Source organism: Colossoma macropomum, unplaced genomic scaffold, assembly GCF_904425465.1.
Source record: "Colossoma macropomum unplaced genomic scaffold, Colossoma_macropomum, whole genome shotgun sequence".
In the NCBI taxonomy this organism is placed as follows: Eukaryota; Metazoa; Chordata; class Actinopteri; order Characiformes; family Serrasalmidae; genus Colossoma; species Colossoma macropomum.
The window spans coordinates 465825-485528 of NW_023495530.1; the positions used below are offsets into that span (position 1 = coordinate 465825).

Below are 19704 nucleotides of genomic sequence, written 5' to 3' on the forward strand. Positions count from 1 at the left end.
CGTAATATGGGTTGAAACAGGTTTCGGAAGAATTATTGAGCTTATTAGAGTGAGGATCTGGTATGCAACCTTGAAAGAATGCAGGGAGGGACACCTTGCCATTCATTGAGGCATTGAAAAGTATTTTTAAGCCAATTACAACTAATTCATGTCCTGTTAGCTTGTGATCACAACCTTCACAAGGTATGAAGTGTTTTGCTATTAGCCCCAGTCCTAGCTTGCTTTAATTAACGACGGACATTTACTGAACTCATTTTTTTCTAGCTGTGCAAAGACAATGGCAGAATATTAACTGATTCTAGCTTCCTTCCCAGTTCAGTGATTTATTAGTGCAAACGGGATGGAAGTGTTTCAGCAAACCAAACCCCCCACCGAACATTTCCTGCAGACAGACAGATCCATGGGAAGTGGAGAGCTAACACTAAGCTGATCATTATGTGTGCATACATTAAAGTCTCCATCCCTTACTGCTGTGTGAGGTTTAACTGGAGCTGCTTAATTAGGTAGACCTGTCATGAGAGGAACCCCCCTTACTCATTCGGCCTTTTTTCTCATCTGCCTCCGAGGCTCTCCTTTATACTGAACTCTCACATTCATGGAAATCGAGATATTAGCACAATGTTTATGTCTGTTTGTCCTAATATAGACCACTACAAACGAAGAGAATTCCCTTCGCTTGCCTTGAGACAGGGTGCTGTTTCACCACATACAGTGGTGACCTTTTTAAAACCCACACAACTGCATTTGAAATAAGGCTGAATCACAAATTCATGGGTCACAGTCACTCTAAGTCAAGATCAAGCCTATTAGCCGAGTAAGAATTTCACTCTTGCCAAGAAGTTTTCTTAGAAAAATGAGAGAATCTGAAAGAGCCAGAACCAAGTGGTTGGAAGTTGAAACAAGAGAACCGACTGAATCAACGTTACAGTTGGAAGCAAGTTGGAACAAGTGAACCAATGTGGCTGAGCCAATTTGGAACAAGTGAACCTAGTTTATAGTTTGAACCTAGCTTTGTTCAAGGCCAGAACAAAGCTGCAATAAGTGGACCAAAGTTATGTTTCAAACCAAGTTAGAACAAATGAGCCAAAGTTATGGTTCAACCAGGTTGGGAAAGTAGACCAAGCTGAAACAAGGCTGGAACCAATTTGGAAAATTTTAAGTACCCAGAACCAGCAATATTCACCTTTGTAACAGGTGAACCGAGATTTTATGTAGAATTAATTTGGAACCAGCAGACCTAGGTTATAGTTGGAACAAATGATCCAAGTTTAAAATTGGAACCAAGCTGGAACAAGTGAACGAAGTTTAAGGCCAGAACAAAGCTGGAACAAGCGGACCAAAGTTATGGTGGGACAAGAGAACCAAAGTCATGGTTCAAACCAAGTTAGAACAAATGAACCAAAAATATGGTTACAGCCAAGTTGGAAAGAGTAGACATAGGTTTTGGTGGGAACCAAGCTGGAACAAGTGGACATACTTTCTAGTTGGAATGAAGCTAGAACTAGGCTGGAACCAAGTTGGAACAGGTGGACCATGGCAGTGGAGCCAATTTGGAGCAAGTAAACCTATCCTAGTCAAAATTTTGTATTTTGTTTGTTGTGATTTTTTGTGCAATTTAAAGTATTCATTAAAAAGAAATGTATTTTTTGAGTTTTAAAAACATTAGTAACGCTGCACAAAGCCATACTGCAGGTTCAATTGTAAAACATGGACATCTGCACTGGACTTGACACTTCATAAATGATTCTAGTCGTAAACTATGAAATTTCTTGCCACACATTCTGAAATGACGAGAAATGAAAAAGGAAAAGTGTTAAATGATATTACAGGAATAAAATGTTTTCTATAACTGGATTTTTCTAGCAGAGTGTAAAACACAAGCAGCTCAGTTTGAGGAAGCGCCTTGAGGATCCGGAAATAAATTATGCAAGACATCGCAAATGACTCAGGGAAAATTGGTTTGCTCATACTCTTTAAACTAAGCAATATGAATTTTAATCTGGCGAGAGGGATCCGCAGTGGAACGCAGTTTTGGAGAACACAACCTTAGAGGGCTCATTTAGACTGAATTTCTGGACGATGAAAGAAACCGTCCTCAATTAAGGATTACCAGATTACTGGTAAGAAATACGACTGAAGGATATGTGGGCCACCATAAAGCTAAATGGATCTGTAATTAATGCACTCGTCCAGTGCTGACAAGCCTGGGTTCATCTTGTACATGGTGATTTTTTGGGGGTTATTATTATTTAGCATAATTGGTAGCCTATAGTGAACTGACGCTGGTGGAATGACTCTGTTTGGAGAAATTGTACTGAGTCAGGAGCTCTGTGGTAGCTCTATACAAAAAAAGAAAGATTTAAAGTGGGAATAGGTCAGACGGAAGGTTAGGGGGAAAAAAAGACATTAGTCCCTGCCTGGCATGCTGCCCAGTAGTGGAAAAAACAGCCACAACTAGACCTGCCTGACATTATGGCAAAAAAAAAAGGAAAAGCGCCTTGTCAAAGTTGGACTAGTTTAAATTAAGGTATGGAACATGAGGAACTTGAAGGCAGCAGGACATTACAGATATAACAAATAATGAGATTGCAGCAGCGGGATACTCATTAGCAGGACCCCTGAGGGCTGGATAAAGAGATTCTCTTGAGCTGAAAGACACGCCATAAGTTTGTACTGTGCGGTGTGACAGGACGACAGGGATGCTTCCAAATTCCTATTGTTTTGAGCCGCACATTAAGCAGCAGTCAGTTCCAAATAACTAACAGATGGACAGGTGTTCTAAAGTGTGCCATGCCAAGAAAAAAAAAAAGGGTTTTAAGCACATGAAGGTACACATACACAAATTTTATCCACCCGCACTCATACACTCACTGCAGTCCCCAAAGCAGGCCTGTAAAGCCTATAAAGTCTATAAAGTTTATTTTCAGAGAGCTTTTGTTATAAGACCCGTCTAAATTGCCATTTGATTTCGGAGGAAGAAAACAGATCTAAAGTAAGAGAGAAATTCCCAAGGCATGAGGTCGTGAAAATAAGTAGCTTAGGAAAGCGCAAGTAATACTGCGATTCGGGGGAGGCGGAGGGAATGGCTAATCTCGCTACAGAAGCGCTATCGTTATTATTAGATTGCACCGTATTTTCTGTCCTCTGAGGACTCGAGAGTTGAAAACAAGGGCTGAACTTCTTAAGCAAGGCGAGGGAGAACTGTTGGGAATGATGGAGAAAGGTAGACACTCAAAGGAAGCAAGCGAAGGTGGGGGCAGCAGTGGAAAAGCAAGGTTTTTACGGATTAAACGTGGAAACAATAATTAGCCGGCACGTCTCAAAAACGCTGTGTGGGGGATTATCCCATTAAGCCCAGGCCTTTAGAGACAGGTGGAGAAATCAGAAATCTTTCTTATAAAGATACATTATAGATCGTATTGCATCACTGAGTGAAATAGAAGAAAGAGCTTTGCTGTTTAGAAACGTATACGTTAACATTGACTGCACCTTAGTTCTGAACTATTGCCCTGCTATGATTGGCAGAGAGTTCAACCTGAAAGTACCGAGGTAAAGAAATTCTTCAGTCTTCTGCTTCTATAATAGGTCAGTTAAGGACTTTAAATTCTTTACGGGTCTAATTAAAAGTTATTTTATTTCATGTACTGCTACTGTGGTATTTCCAACTTCATTATCAAGTTAATGCATTGAATATCTGATCAGATTCATTTTTGCTTTGGACCTATAGATGCAGCTTCTGTCAAAAGATTTTAAAGCCAGTTCTTGGCTTAAAGACCTATAAAGGATAAGCAACTCACATATTCTGTACCTGTGATTTAAGCTCAAGACTTCACTTGGACATCCCAGAGACTCAAGACTTGACTCGGACATGCACCCTAGAGACTTGAGACTTGACTCAGGCTTGTACCCCAGAGACTCAAGACTTGACTCAGACTCACATCCCAGGGACTCAAGACTTGACTCATCCTCATACACCACAGACACAAGACTTCATTTGGACTTGGATTCCAGAGACTTGAGACTTGACTCAGACTCACATCTCAGAGACTCAAGACTTGACTCAGACTCACATCCCAGGGACTCAAGACTTAACTCATCCTCATACACCACAGACACAAGACTTGACTCAGACTCACATCCCAGGGACTCAAGACTTGTCTCATCCTCATGCACCACAGACACAAGACTTCATTTGGACTTGGATTCCAGAGACTTGAGACTTGACTCAGACTCACATCTCAGAGACTCAAGACTTGACTCAGACTCGCACCTCGGAGACTTGAGGCTTGACTGAAATTTATACCCCAGAGACTCAAGATCTGACTCAGACCCAGACCCCAGAGACTCGAGACTTGACTCACACTCACACAGTACAGACACAAGACTTCATTTGGACTCAGATTCCAGAGACTTGACACTTGACTCAGACTCACACTCCAAAACTCGAAACTTGACTAAGACTCACACTCCCGAGACTTGACTCAGACTTGCACCCCAGTGACTCGAGACTTGACTCAGACTCGCACCCCAGTGACTCGAGACTTGACTTAGATTTGCACCCCACCGACTTGACTCGCACCACCTCATTATTGGACCTAAATTCTCTACTAAAGACTCAAGATTTGACTTGCACCCCAGAGACCTGAGACTCTACTTAGACTCGCACCTCCCAGATTTGAGACTCAAATAGCACACTTCACCCGTCCTGTGTGAGATGGAGCTCATTAGTAAGGAGCTGATTCATAACCCATTTAGTACTTAAGCTCCTGAAATCCACCTGATCATCAAACATAAATGACATAAGTACTTCAGATGACTAAAATCGGTAAAAGGAAGAAGAAATCTGTGATTTTGCCCTTCAACACATGAGACAAAAGGATCCAGCAAAATGTGAAAGAGGTGACTGAAAGTCCAACTGGCTATACCAGATATGTCTGCCAGCAAAGGCCTTGAGACGCACAAATCGCAGCTTTGGTTTTCCCAGAAAGCTACTACGCTGAAGCCTTGTTAGGAGTTTGAGTGGCATATATGTCCAAGTTAGAGATGCCATCTTCAATAATGCACACGTCAGTCAAAATCCGCCGGCAGGCTGTGGATGACAGTGACACAATAGTAGTCGGTGTGACAGCCCACAGCTGTCATTCACAGCAGGACCCATGTGACAATCTTTCACATTCATATGGACAAACGTTTGTCAACCATTCATCTCACAGTATCACAGGGCTTAACACTGTATCCATCTCTTAAAGCTAGAATGGCTATTTTTTCCACAACCGCATGCAAATTAGCCAGTGCTACTCAATGCGCGTACAATTAATATAACAAAAAATCCTCAGAAATCAAAATCAGTGAATGAATAATGGATGAATAATTTTCAAATCTGTTTGAATCAAACAGATCAAAAGTGCTGTCACATGCGTGATGAAAAATGTCAGGAACGTTTACATCTATGGCAAGCGGAATGGTAAAAACATTTCAAAAACTGACTGACTTGAATGCCTCCGATTGCAAGAGACCACAAATGTAAATTGCACCATTTTCACTGAAAACAGTGACACAATTACTGAAAGGCATGGCAACATTTGCTTGGTTCAAGAGGTCAACCGTCAACTGTTCTTTAGATTCACAGGTTTAGATTTAAACAGGAACTGCTTGAGTTTCCTCAAGGAGAAGAAGTGTGGCCACATAAAGGAGGTTAAAAACGGTTCCTCCAGTGGTTAACCCAATGGAACTGTTATGGAATGGAATAATTAACAATCCAAATATAATAACTTTTTTAAAAATGAACTTTTACGGGCTTCTGAATGGGATGACCATCTAAGCGCTGGCCCTATCTTTGGGAGATTTCAAGTTCAATCCCTGGCGATGCCACAGTCATCCATGGCCAGGAGTCCAATAGAACATAATTGGCCTTGTTTTCTTTTGGTGGGTAGGATGACCCTAACTCTCCATTCATCACTCCGTGTGATGGGGACGTCTGTTTGCTGTAGTAGTTAGCACTCTCCTATAAGCATACCGAGCTGTCCGATGACATTGTGTTGACAATTGGCAATGACTCATTTGGAGAGACAACTAGGTAAAACACAAATATATGTAAAGCAAAAACTTTGATTATTCTATTAAAGAAGAAACAACTGAGTGCGTTTACATGCACTTAATAATTCGATAACTGCAGAAAATCAGATTTTGTCAGTAATCCGATCAACACGTTTACATGCACTTGGGTAATCAGATAATGGGAAATTCCGCATCTACATGAGAAAATATGAACATATATCATCTAGAGGATGAAGAATATTTAAATCCTTCATTTCGTCAAGCATGTAGTCGGTTTCAGCGTCGCTCCAGAAGTGTTTTGATGCATCTCGCAGCCACGCTTCTCGCTTATTTCCCCGTGACGCAGTCTGTTTTCACACATGTGACTGAGAAATCCGAAAGAAATCAGAGTAAGGGTACATATGAACTAAGAAATCTGATTACAGAGCTAAAATCCAGCTCTCTTTATCGGATTTCTTAATTGGATTTCTAGGCCTTCTTCCAATCTAAGGCATCAAAGTATGATGCTTACACGACCAAGTGAATAATCAGATAACTGCAGAAATCCAGTTATGATTGGATTACTGAGTGCATGTAAACACACTCAGTGATTACAATGTACTTGAGTATGTTGAAAATACTTTTTTACTTTTAAGCACTGAATGATAGATTTTTTTTATTATTATTATTTTTGTCTAAGTAAAATTTAGACAAAACATTTGTACTTGTACTTCAGTATCATTCCGGGGTACTTTTTACACCACTGGAAATCTGAAAACTTCTGAATTCTTTTACAGTTCACGTTAACAAGAACCAAAAACTGGTGAATGGCACCCCTTCAGTCCAGACCTGCCAGATGAGGCCATTAATCAAAGTAATGTTTCATATTTACAAGCTCAGGCACAATAATATATTCTCGACATACACTCTCAGTCGTACATTGTACAGGAAGGAAATTCAGACTCTTTGACTTGACCAAAATGAACATTCTGGACACACTGGCCAGTAATGACATTCTTGGAACTGTTACACCGTATAAATGATTGGTGATAGGCTGAAACTACAAGTTCAGTTTCTCTAAGCTTAAGGTCCCTTGAAGCTGATGAATCTAAAGTAGTATGTAGAAGTGAAAACCTGTGGCTTTTCAATGACTTGACAAGGCAGACTTGTGCCTTTATAATGACACAATAAAGCTAATGATACTGCTGTCAAATAAGCCACTCAACACTTATGGCCCTTCGTCAAATTTACTGTCAACGTACCATTAGTTAAGCATATTAATGTACATCAAGACTGTATAACAATGGATTATAACAACAAAATACAGAAAGTGGGCATTTATTTGTTTGTTATATATTTAATAGACAAGTTGATGCTCTTTTTGATCATTTATGGTATATATAGTACAATTTTAGAATATGCTTGGCATACTATTAGTACTATTAGGTATACTTTAGTATAATACTACTACTACTATTCAGAATATCACTGTCTGAACAAAACCTCGTATCTCCATTTTTGTCGTTTTTCATTTTTCGGCATAATGTGAAAATGTCTGTTGTTCTTAACATTGTGTGAACATTTCATGATGAATGGACCAAAAGAAATGAGCCAAAATGACTTGAAAAAAAAAGTCTGGATACATTAACTTACATTAAAAATCTGTTTTTTCCTTCTCCTGTAAAGTTATGATTTCAAAGACATGAGGTTTTGTTTCAACAGCAGCGACATATAGATGCTCAGTGCATGTAAACTCTTACTCAGATTTCTTTCGGATTTCTCAGTCTGCGCATGTGCGAAAAACAGACAGCAGTACTGGAAACTGCTGAAACCAACTACATGCTTGATGAAATAATCTTCCTTATCTTCTAGATCAGGGGTGTCCAATCTTATCCACAAAGAGCCAGTGTGGCTGCAGGTTTTCACTCAAAACAAGCTGGAGCACACCTGATTCTACTGATGTGATCCCCTGCTTTGCTGGAATAAAAAAAAAAAAACAAGAGAGCTAGCTTTGCTTTTTATGTCTATTTTTAATTATATATATATATATATATATATATATATATATCATACATAACATAATTTGAAAATGCCTCTGCTTCCACTGACTTACAACATAAATAGTTATGTTTTTTTTTCTTCTCCTGTGAAGATATGTTCCGACAACATCAATATATATATATATATATTATAGAGCTTATTTACAGCTGGGACCTATGCACATATAGTCATACGCAAAAGCTTAAACTACATCTTTTCTTGATTTTCTAAACGAAGTTTACACATTCTACACAGGAAACAAACTTAAGTACAGCATGTTCCTGCAAATATTAGTATGTATAATTTAAAATTTGTATTTGCTGAATTTAACATATTGGGAAAAAATCTATGAAACAAACAGAAAATAAATATAACTTCTGCACAGATCATTTTACACTTTAATTTTTCCCCCCAACATGCTAAATTCAGCAAATAAACAGCATTCAAGTGTTCCTGTAGATGACATGTTAACTTCTGTCATTTAGAAAATCGACTATAAGCCTTAAGACATTTGCACAGCACTACACATCTGCGTGGGGGCATTCAGATGTGTCTTGTTACTGATACCTCCCTGTGAAATCTTTCAATCCACCTCCTCTACCGACAGCAGCAGCATCTGTTAACAAGGGAAATGCTTGTACGCTTGTACTGTAGCAAAAACAGACGTGTCAATGTAAATGCTGCAACATTTGTCGATGTGAATCGTGGGCCTGAACAGATGTCTTCTCGTTAGTCGTAGCTTTAGACATCATAGTGTCTAAAGTTGCCCACTTCCTCCCCTCTATGATGCAATTCACAAAAGACACAGTGTAACTATCTGAATTCAGCCAAATACTATAAGTTTGCAGTGACAAAGTTTGGCTAAAGTTCTTCCCCTCCACCCCTCGAAAATGACTGGCAACCTCTACTTCAAAAGCCATTTTAAACGCATGTCACAACCAGTAAGTCTCAAACACACAACCTTAATGAAGCCATCCTTGACAAACAAACACCGAGGAGACGGCCTGCCATGACCAATTAAGTTTGCCGGGCTCATAAATATTCATGAGCCTGTTTGCCTTGATTCTGAATATGCATTTTTAGCCGACGCCTCGCTTGATTGACGGGACACATCTGTGCAGCTAAATGAGGAAATCATGGCAGGACTGGGGACAGTTTGAGAAATACGATTTAATATTCGCTCTGTCCAGGGCTGCGCGGAGCGATAGCGCTAACAAGTTTAGCGCTTTTCACCCAAATGGGAAAATTCCTCATGAAACATGAACAAGCGTACGCGGCCTTGATGCGACATGCAAAACACCAATGTGCGCTCACGTCCGTTGTCAGAGAGGATTTGGGGTCAAATAGTTGAAAAACACAGCACTTCTTAGCCCAGGGGTGCTGAAAAGAACTACTTAAGTAACAGCACTGCTACTACAGTGACAATTTGCTTGAGAACAAGTTAAGGAAGTTACTTAAGAGTAAATAAGTAGTTTATTGAAAAACTACTTGAGTAGTCAAGTTTTGCAAATCTGCAATCACAACCTGAGTTGAGTAATATAACAGGAGAAAGAGTCCTGAGACTGATCAAGGTATGCCCCGCTAGCGCATATTTACATGTCACATACATTGTGTAAACATCTTTCTTCCATCCTCACTACATTCTACAGAGGGGCAGTAGAGAGTGTTCTGACCAGCTGTCTCACTGGTCTGGTATGGGAACTGCACTGTGTTGGACCACAGGGCCCTATAGTGGATTGTAAGTACAGCTGAGAAGATCATCGGCGTGTCTTTACCCACCACGGACACCTCCCACCACAACCACTGTATCCACAAGGCTGCCAGCATTGTGGACAACCCCTCCCACCCGTATCAGTACTGCTGACCTTGATGTTGGTCAAGGTTACCAAGCCTTTTTTTTTTAAACTGGTTTACAAGCTACTGTTACTTGTATTTTTACAACCCCGTTTCCAAAAAAGTTGGGACGCTGTGCAGAATGTAAATAAAAATAGAATGCAATGATATGCAAATCATGTAAACTGTATTTTTAAAGGAAATTACTACAAAGACAACATATCAAATGTTGAAACTGGGAAAAATATTTTGTTTTTAAAAATATATATGCACATTTTGAATTTGATGCCAACAACACGTTCCAAAAAACGTGCATGCTCACTACTGTGTTTCATCACCTCTTCTTTTAATAACACACTGTAAGCACTTTGGAACTGAGCAGACCGAATGCTGTAGTTTTGAAAGTGAAATGTTTTCTCGTTCTTGCTTGATACAGGATTTCAGCTGCTTAACAGTTCAGGGTCTGTCAAATTTTTCATTTCATAATGTGCCAAATGTTTTCAGTGGGTGACAGTTTAGCGTCCGGACTCTTTTAATACGGAGCAATGCTGTTGTAATACATACAGAATGTGGTTTGACATTGTCTTGCTGAAATAATCAAGGCCTTCCTGAAAAAGACGTTGTCTGGATGGCAGCATATGTTGTCAAAACATGTATATATCGTTTAGCATTAATGGTGCCTTCACAGATGTGCATGTCACCCATGCCATGTGCACTAATGCACCCCTATAGCATCATGAATACTGGCTTTTGAACTCTGCGCTGATAACAAGCTGAGTGGTCTTTAGCCCGGAGGACGCAGTGTCCATGATTTCCAAAAAGAATTTCAAATTTTGATTTATCAGACCACAGGACACTTTTCCACTTCCCCTCAGTCCATTTTAAAAAAGCTCGGGCCCAGAGAAGGTGGCAGCATTTCTGGATCCTGTTTATATATGAGTTCTTCTTTGTGTTTTAGTGTTTTAACTTGCATCTGTGGATGAACTGTTTTCACAGACAGTGGTTTTCAGAAGCGTTGCTGAGCTCATGCAGTGATTCTGGAAATCATGTCTGTTTTTAATGCAGTGTCACCTGAAGGCCCAAAGATCATAGCCAGCAAATACTGATTTTGTCCTTGTCCCTTGCATACAGAGATTTCTCCAGATTCTCTGAATCTTTTAATGTTATTACGTACCGAAGATGATGAAAAGCAAAAGCTCTTTGCTGTTTTACATTGAGAAACATTATTCCTCAATTTTTGCACTGTTTGCCCAAGCAGTCTTTCACAGAGTGGTCAACCCCTCCTCATCTTTACCTCTGAAAGACTTAGCCTCTCTGGGATGCTTTTTTATATCCCAATCATGTTACTGACCTGTTGACAATCACTTTACCAGCCTTTTGTTGCCCCGTCCCACTTTTTTGGAAATGGGGTTGTATTTATTTTAATATTTAAAAAAAAAAAGGTTTTTTAAAATGAAAGTAGCCATGCTAAAGTAAAAAGAATTTAATTTAATTCTTCTAGTTTAGTTCCATTACAGGCATATACTAAATCTAATTACTTTCTCTAGTTTTCTTGCTAACACCTATGTAGCATGTCTACTCTCAATACAAAATCCACCTCAACCCCCTAAAGTGTCCCAGTAAAAACATACATTAGCATATTTTTTTCTTCAGAACGCAAAAGGGCCGTTCACGCTAATCAAAACGGGCTGCAACAACCGCCTCGTTCATTCCAAGCTCCGATTTGCATGATTACTTCACTTTTGAATGCTCGCGGATGACAATCTAGAAGGTGTTTTCGGCAGCCTGGGGGCTGAAACTCAAGGTCATACGTTCACAAACACGCACAAAATATCGTGGCAGCTTTGACATTATAAAGGCCGGCGATATAATATCTGCAATACGGGGCTGTTGTAAATCTGCTTGGGATGAGGAAGGGGTTATTAGGGGTTTTATGAGCTGTATAACTCCGCACTCTAATTCATGCCACTATTCATACCTCTCTGTGGAGCTGTAACTTCTGGCTGGGTTCTGTGGTGAAGGGGATTGTAGATTACAAATAGGATCACTAATAATGCTCTAAAAAAGCCTTTGTCCCTTTGGTGTAGTGGTCCTCAAGTATGTGCTGATGGGCATTTTGGTGCCTACGACATGTTCGTCATGCCCGCTGAACTTTATCATTTATTTATAATAGAAAATTATCACCAGTAAAAGGGCTCCAGAGTGGCCAACCGTCTAAGTGTTGGCCCTTTCGTCAGGAGATTGGAAGTTTGAACTACGGAAATGCCAAAGTCCGAGACAGCCTCTGGACTCTGGATGGGACAGGATGACCCTCTGTCTACACCAGGGGTGCACAACTCCGGTCCTGGAGGGCCAATGTCCAGCACAGTTTGGTGATTTACCTGCTCCAACACAGCTGACTACATTTATTTGTTAATTGCCAGGCTAAGTGGGTGTGTTTGAGGAGGGAAACCTCCTAACTGTGCTGGACATTGGCCCTCCAGGACCGGAGTTGTGCACCCCTGGTCTACGCTATGCTATGTGGGTAACAGAATTGGCAGTTAGCAATGACCTCTAAGCTTGCTGACCTGTCCAATGATGTTACATTAGCAGCAGTTTCAAGAGGATGAAGGAAGCATGCGCTAACCTTCACCCTCTCTGCTTGGTAGCATCATGTGATCAAGGGAGACCTGGCTAGTGGGTGGAACTGGACTAAATAACAGTTAGCACTATTAGTTATACTCACCTTAACCAATAATAGATAGGGCCTAAGTAAAAGCAGTTTGCCATCACTCCTGTCAAAAGTTTCTTTTTTCTTGAAACCACATAAAATGGATAACTGTGTATACTTAGCTATAAATATTAGCAATGAAGGCTCAATACAAGGCTATGTTCAACAGTTATATCTGAAGACATATGGAAAATAATCAAAACAGACCAGTACATGTAATCAAATGCTTGATTATCCCCAGTCAAATGACTGTTTTCTTGATTTTTCATGTGGAATTTTGAAGTTTTGATCTTCCACAGGTAACACATTTTAATATGGCCTTTTCCTGCAAAAGTTAGTTTAAATTTATATTTATTGAACAGAATGATGTTAAATTCAGAAGTGCGTTCTCTGTGGAGAATATGTACCTGTATCCACATATACAGTCAACAAAACCTGTAATCTGACCAGTGCCTAAACTGTTGCATGTGTACATATATTCAAAATACAATGTTAGATGAAACTAATAGATCACAGGCTAATGAAGATAATATCAGCTACTGTGGACCACGTACGGGTCAATGCTATAGTGTATAAATCGAAAGCCTAAGGTATCAGGTAGGTGTGGGATCCACGTTTGTGATTGATTGGAAGTAGCTAGAACCCCTTTCCCCCTCCCCCCATGGGCCCCTTTTGGCTTTGGAGATGAATGGATTTGAAAGAGATCCCACAGTGTTTAGAATCTGTATCAGTTCAGCAGCATCACAAGTTTGATTAAGCAGATTACAATGTTTAACGTGTTTAATCGTCCTTGTAAACTTGTCCTACTTGTATGATAACCGCACCGGTGTGATGGGTCCCACCTTTTAGTGTTCCTTCCTCATGCTCTTAGGCTCTTAGTTTTTTTAGGTCTTTAATCTTTTTTATTTATTTATTTGTTGCTATTGTAATCAACTTTTGAAAAAAAAGATGCGTTGCTCACTTTACAGATTTTGAAAGCTGGAAGTAAACAAATCAAATACACTTTGGCATGCCTAACTGCCTAAATTGAAACAGTCCACAGCAACATTTTTGAGAAGCTCAAGCCACTGACGTTTGAGACATGCCGGAAAGTTCTCGACAACATGGAGGACTTCTTTAAAGAAAGCTGCAGGAAAGAGTAAAATTAAGTAAATTAAAGTATCATCTCCATTTCAGCCCGTCACAGATTACTGTCAAAGCCCTCAGCTTGCATGTAAACAAGCTCCACGACCTAAGCCGCCCGAGCCCCAGCTCGGCCGGACTAAAGCGTAATCTGCCACTACGACATGACACCGGCCTGACGGATCCTGGGCAGAAGCGGAACGGCCGTGCTAATGGGTTTGAGGACGAGTCGGATTTGGTTTTCTTCCCAACCGGGACACTGGGCGGCAACTGCAGTCAACGGATTTGTAAACAGCGTTTACAGCGATGAGCATGCATGCTTTTATGTCGGCAAAGCCACAACGCACTAGTGGTGCCGGCCTGGATGGGAAGGAGGAGTTGAACGACAGACCAAAAACTGACTTGAAACTCCATCTTCTTAACTTGAGAGCTTTTTGATGGTGAGGAGGAGGTGCTTTTACTGACGCTGGTGACTCAAGGTTTACATGAAGCCCTTTATAAAACCTCTATCTTTTGATAAAGGGGAAGCTACAAGTACACTGGGGCACACCTGGACAGTGAACCTGAGTGGACCAGGAAGAGTCACCTTGATTTCTTGAGGACTTGAGGATTTTTGATTGCTGGTCAATCTTACAGGTCTTCTACCAATCTGTTGTTAGTAGTTTTCTGGCAGACAACAAGAATTGCTCAAACACTGTATTTCATAATGTTCACTAATCCCCCAAAAAGAAATACAAACATTCTAAAAAGAGGGGGAAACTAAGAGTGTTCATCAGTGCAACTTCTCCTCTACCCTTGATTAGCATCTCACACTGCTTTTTCACTATTTCAATGCTCACAACAAACTGCTTCCCACCTATTCTTCACCGCTGTCCATAGACCATCCATAGTAGTTGGTGTGTTCTTCTCCACACGTTTCACAAACATAGTCTCAAAAATCCAGAATGGGTCTAAAATCTGGTGATTGTGCGGGACATGTCAATGTCAAGCCTTGACAGTTTTTCAAACATCAAAAACAGCTGCTAATCATCTGTGTATGACATGCATTTATGCAATTCCTTTTGACTGCCAGTGTACAATCTTTTATTCAGTAGTGCGCTATGTGGCAATTGTCCCAAAGCAGCTTTTTTAGAAATGCAGATCCGGTTCCATAACGAGCAAGCTGAGGAAGACAGCACGAGGAAGAAACACTGAACGGAAGCAAGACTCAAGAGAAAAAATGTCCCACGAGCATGAAAAAGAAACACTGAAAAGAACCGAGACTTCCTAAAGGTACAAGGAGGAACCACTGAAAGGAATAAAGACTTCCGTAAGAGCGTGAGGAAGAAACGCCGAAACGTGACTTGGAAGGAGAAGCTATGCTCCTCCGGGCCGCACTGGATAGTGTTGGCATTAGCGCAGATGATGCTAATAGTCATAATAAACCAATTAAGAAGGCTCTATCTTGGGAGCCACTAGAGGCTGCAGCAAAATGAGAGCCACTCAAACATCTAGCTGTTGTGTACATAAACTCCCATCTTCCACTCGCCAACTCGGCTAGATAGATTCAACAGCGATTTGCCAAGGTGTGCTACGTGAGGATATTCCTACTAAAATGATTAGGTTATATAACAAGCCACCTTACCGCTGGGATAGTATTGAGCCTCTCCCATTAACTGATTTGTATTGTGCTTGGAGCAATAGTTTGGTGGAAAACAACTTTACACCATTTTAGACCATCATATTACATATTATGATTTACACCATCATATCTCAATGGTAGTTGCTCAGCAATGACACGTTTGGTTCTTTAGGTTTGCACTGGAGCTACAAAGCTAATATAGGCTACAAGTGATGGCCTACCCCAAACTGCAAACGTTGTTAAGAAATCTCAATGAATTCTCATGAAAAGCATTCACCAGCATTCATTTAGGGGCCTCTATGCCCTTTAGTCTTCCAATATACGTATGAATACATGGTTTCTGTTTGCTGGTGTAACTGCATTTTCCTTAGGGATCAATACAATTTCTATCTATCTGTCTAAATGTGTTTTTACTCGGGGGAAATGTGATGCGGCCGTGATTCCATTAGGCTTTGAATTTCTCACAGTAAAAACACATTTAGAAGGGACATCTAGAAGGAAAAAGATGCATTGCAAATACCCCAACTCCATTATGTATGCAGTTAGGAAAGTAAGACAGAAAAGCAGTAAAATGTTACCGTGATACAGCACAGGCTCAGGGGACACTGGGGGGAAAAGCTTGATAAGATGCTAGGACTATCAAGAATAGCTGAGCACATCTATGAAAAAGAAAAAAAAAAACTCTCATGCATTTTTCAACAAGTAAATAGTTGCACCAGTCCAGTCATATGCAGACGATGTGAGGACATAAAAACAATAGCACAATATCCAGTCAGTGAAAAACAGTTCCTCAGGTGACTGAGAATGTCACTGGACGTGAACAGACTGTGTCTGCAAGAACAGTCTGTCCGCAACTACGTAGAAGGGGGTGTCAAAATAGGGTTGCAGTGCATAAAAACCATAGAAACCACTGGAATTGGTCTACAAAGATGCGGCAAAATGGGACACAGTGAGACAATTCATCCCACACCATGTTTTCCACAAGTGGGAGAGTGCATGTGTGGCGTATACCAAGACAACGGTACAGGCGGCCATTGGTGACCCTAATAGGCCTGGGTCCGGCGGCTCTGTAATGCTGTGGGGATATTTTGCTGGTGTGGTTTGGATCCAATTGTCCTCTTAGAGGGACCTCTTCTTCTTTGATGGGAGTGGTCAGTGACCCCAGTGTCAGGGCACAAGAGGCTATTAAATGATTCGATAGGTATGAAAATGATGTAAATCATACTCTATGGTCTTTTCAGTCACCAGATCTCAACCCAACTGAACACCTATGGAAGATTTAGGAGTTATGAGTTAGACAGTGCTCTCCACCATCATCATCAAAGCACCAACTGAGAGGATATCTCTTGGAAGAGTAGTGTCCGTCCCTTCAGCACAGCTCCAGAGACTTGTAGAATGTATACCTAGGCGCATGCAATCTGTTCTGGTGGCTTATGGTGACCCAACACTTTGGGTGACCTTCAGTCAATCATGCGTACAAAAGAAGGGGGTAAAGTGGCCAACTAGGCATATATGATAGAAGCCGTAAGACAGAGATAAATAAAAGCTAAAGCACATATGGTAGAGTCCATTGTTGAGAAGTCACCTGAGAAGTTACCTGCGCCTTCTCAAACTCAACCTCAACGTCCCGCTCCAACACCCAATAAACAGTTTTGCTTTTGAAAAAGAAGGAAAGGAAATTACCAACTCCAATTTGTTCTGCTACATTATTACTCGACTTTCACAGACCATGAATTAGCCTCACATGGCTTTCATTTGTTTTTTTTTTTACCTATTCCCTTCAAGCAAAAACGCCACTGTAGAAAAGTAGATTGCGACTGCTTCACAACATCATAGCTAATTAAGTCGCATTTCGATTTCAACAATGAGACGGCCAGCGATATCAGAGCCAGTTCAAGAAGTAAGAATGTGTTTGGAAATGATTCGCACGCCATCTCAGCCCGCTAACGCAGACGTCTGGCAGCCAGTTCTGCTGTCATTAAGTGTTCCTGGCAGGTTTATCAGAAAAGGTTGGAAGAAAACAGAAATGGCACTCAGTGAAGCTGGTAAACAGAAGTGAACCGAAAGAAATGAACATCTCTGGCAAGGCGACAATCACATAGAGAAAATATCTGTCCACTACAGGCTTGTTGATTCATCATTAGAGCAGAAGACAGACACAATTCAGGATGAAACCTTGAGAAGACGATCCACAAGACAGGCTTTCATAATTGGACAGCCTCGATGTTCAATCATCTGGAATTACAAGCGGTAGTTTTCTCAACTTTCCCTGCAGTTTAACAGTTTGGTGTCCAAAGTTTGCTTCATTAGTTTTGCACTGAAGCTTTAAGGCTGGTGTAGCTAACAGGTAATGAGACCTGAGCCTACCAATTAGCATCAAACTGTTATCAGAATAAGACCTGCTTATGTGGTTTGTGACACTGTATAATATGCTGTCTATAAAAGGAGCAAAACGTCATTGTTTTTATAAATACACACTCATTCTGAAATTGATGCCTGAAGCACATTTCAAAAAAGTTGGGACAGGAGCAATTTAAGACTAGGTACATTGTGAAACATTCAAAAAACACCTTAAACAAGTGATGCAATTATGTTTGGGTATAAGAGCATCCAGGAAAAGTCTAGTCCTTTATGATCAAGGATGGGTCAGGGCTCGCCACTTTGGGAAAAAATGCAACAGCTGTTTAAGAATAAAGTTCTTCAACTTTCAATTACAAGGATTTTAGGTAACTGAATGCCCATGGCCTTCGATCCCTCAGATGGCACCGCATTAATTCTGACATGCTTCTGTGATGGATGTCATCACATGGGGAATACTACGATTATTTTATGCCAGTAAACACTGTATGTTGCTGCATCCACAAATGTTAAAAGTTAAGTCTGTACTGTATGCACAGCAGAAGCCATATCATCAATATACAGAAACGCTGCCGACTTCTCTGGGCTCGAGCTCATTGGAAATGGACTGATGCACAGTGGAAACAAGGTGGTCTGGTGGTCAACTTTTCAGACTGTTTATGAAAAAATATGGGGTTGTGTTTTCTGCAACAAACAAGCAAAGAACTATTCAGATTATTACCCACGTACGTTCAATAGCCAGGGACTGTGATGGGGTGTATAACCTGGCATCTTGGCATACATGGCATCAGTAACTTGCACATCTCTGAAGGCATCAGTAAAACTGAAAGATATGTACACATTTTCAGGCAATGCAAGCTACTTCTAGACAATGTCTTTTTCAGGGATATCCATGTTTGTTTCAACATGGCATTGACATCGAGTCACAATTTTCAATGTAGATCAAACAGAATTTACTAATCACCACTTTCTGTTTTTATTAGCAGTTCACACACTGTCCCAACTCTTGGTACTGAGGACTGTAATTTGTAGAAAGTGTGTAATGATTTAGTAATGAAGTTTGCACAAAGCTAATTGACAGAGGAGAGCTTTCTTTACTTGTTAGCTACAATAACCTTGTAGGCCCAAGAACCAAACTTCAACACTAAACATGTCTTGGATGACTGACTACATTTGGGGAAAATTCTGTAAATTTTCATGTCTTTAATTATTTCTGTCGAGCCATTTCACATTCTGTAATACCAAAAGAAAAGGTGGGAGCTACAGTTTGCTTCCTGACTGGGTGGATGAAAGCCTCCACGTCCCTCAGTATTAAAATGCACGCCACATATAGTATCCGCCATAGTCCGCCTAAGATAAACCGCTCAATCAAAATGAAAGTGGTGGGCTTCATTCCTGTCTGCTCACTGCAGAGGTGTACTTTTCCATGCCTTTAATTACCATAGCGCAGTAATTACCACTGGGCCTCAGCGCGCAGCTGCGCCAGGGGGCCCTCTCTAATCTCACCTGAGCGCCGTTGCCCTTTCCTTCCATCACTGGGTCAGCAGTACGGCTATTTCAAACCTTTGCTGCTTTAAGCATCACTGGGTCAGCAGTATAGCTATTTCAAACCTTTGCTGCTTTAAGCCTCTTAAAAGGGTCGGTGGACAAACTCAAGTTGCTGGCAGATGTACTTCCTTAATGCCATGAATAATTTGGACATAATTGATTTCAGCCATGCTGTAAGACTGAAGGAGGAAGTGTTCTCTTAAAACTGACACAATGTTCTCTCAAAGCAACAATCAACAATTTGGCACATTAGAAAGCAGATTTAAAAGCTGTGAAAAGTATTTTAACACTTGAACACAGTGCAATTAGCACGTCTACAATTGTGGTGCACAATGGAAAGGCTTTATTGTGTTTCGAAAATGAACTCACAAAAAAATGAAAGACAATTTTCAAGGCTCATTGGGAATATAGCAAGTAAGGGTTTAGAGATGTAATG

At 40.6% G+C, this 19704-nt stretch overlaps 1 protein-coding gene across 1 annotated transcript in view; it reads right to left on the reverse strand.

Annotated features, from left to right (window-relative positions):
* pard3ba (par-3 family cell polarity regulator beta a) overlaps positions 1–19704 on the reverse strand; it is a 263259-nt gene that overhangs the window by 54290 nt on the left and 189265 nt on the right. The gene's annotated exons all lie outside the window — the stretch shown is intronic.